Here is a 1,543-nt window from a genome sequence, read left to right as displayed (position 1 = left end):
AGGTTTCTTCCATTTTTTCCCCTAAAAGGGTTTTTTGGCGTTTTTCCTTGTCTTCTTAGAGAGTCACGGCTGGGGGGCTGTCAAAAGGCAATGTCTATTAAAGCCCATTGTGCACTCCTAGTGTGATTTTGGACCATACAAAAATAAATTATATTGCATTGTATTGTACTGTTTTAAAGTATAAGGGGGGGGAATGATTCAATCAGGAGAGGAAACTGGAAGTGATGTCTTCTGGGACGGAATCAGAAGTGGCATCTTCTGGAACTGAACTGGAAGTGATGTCATGAGAGCCAGGTGGAATTTCCCATATTTGGTCTGCTGGGAGACAAGAGAAAGGATCAGTGCACTCTGCCATCCCCTGGTCCAACAGGGAATTACCTTCTTTTGAACCCTTTAGCTGCTTCCCATGCACACATGTGTGACATTGCCCCCCCATCAGCCTAGATCCGTCGGGTCGGTGATCCTGAATGAGAGGTTGTAAACCCAAGAGAGAGCATCGGCATTGTTTTGGAGAGAACCCTTGCGATAAATGATTGAAAACTTGTACAGCTCTAGGTTCAAAAACCACCTTGTGACCTGTATGTTCAACTCCTTGTGTAGGGCCATTTACTGTAAAGGTGCACAATCTGTAACCAGGGTGGACTTACAGCCTAAGAGCTAATATCTCAGCTGAGTAATCGCCCATTTAATTGCCAAGGCCTCATGTTCCACTGCCGCATACCTGGTTTCCCATTCCAACAGTTTCTGGCTCAGGAACAAGACAAGGTTCTCAACACTGTCTCCGCTTTGGCTCAGCATGGCACCAAGACCTGTGTCCGAAGCGTCTGCCTGGAAGATAAAAGGCAAAGAAAAGTTAGGAGCCATTAAGATCGGTGCCAATGTAAGGGCTTGTTTTATGTCACAAAATGCAGCTTCTGCATTATTATCCCATACCACATTTTTGGGGCCCTCTTCTTTGAAAGATTAGTCAAGGGGAATCGCTATTTCGGAAGAGCGGGGAACAAACCAATGGTAGTAGCACACTAAGCCAAGAAAGGCTTGGACTTGCCTCTTGGTATTTGGATGGGGCCATTCCAATATGGCATCTATTTTGGAACACTGGCCTTTATGGAGTCCATTAAAGAAACTTGCCAGTACCCCTTTGTCATGTCAAGCGTGGTCAAGTATTTGGCCTGTCTTGTCCTCTCGAGGGGGTCATCCACTCATGACATTGGATAGGTATTGAATTGGGAGACTTGATTAAGCCACCGGAAGTCATTGCAAAACCTCCAACTTCCATAAGGCTTAGGGACCAAGACAATAGGGCTGGACCAGGGACTATGACTTTCCTCTATCACACCTAGCTCTCACATACGCTTGACTTCCAGCTACACTTCTGCTCTTTTTGCCTTGGGAAGTCAATACGGATGTTCTCAGATGATCACCCCAGGCTCTGACACAATGTTGTGCACAATCAGTGAGGTCCATCCGGGTTTTTCACTCACTACCTCTGGGACAGACAGAATAACTGTTTCCAGTTCCTGTCATTGGTGGGAGGTCAGAT

This window comes from Polypterus senegalus, chromosome 2, assembly GCF_016835505.1.
Source record: "Polypterus senegalus isolate Bchr_013 chromosome 2, ASM1683550v1, whole genome shotgun sequence".
In the NCBI taxonomy this organism is placed as follows: Eukaryota; Metazoa; Chordata; class Cladistia; order Polypteriformes; family Polypteridae; genus Polypterus; species Polypterus senegalus.
The sequence above is the reverse complement of the archived record's forward strand: the minus strand, read 5'-3'. Positions refer to the sequence as shown.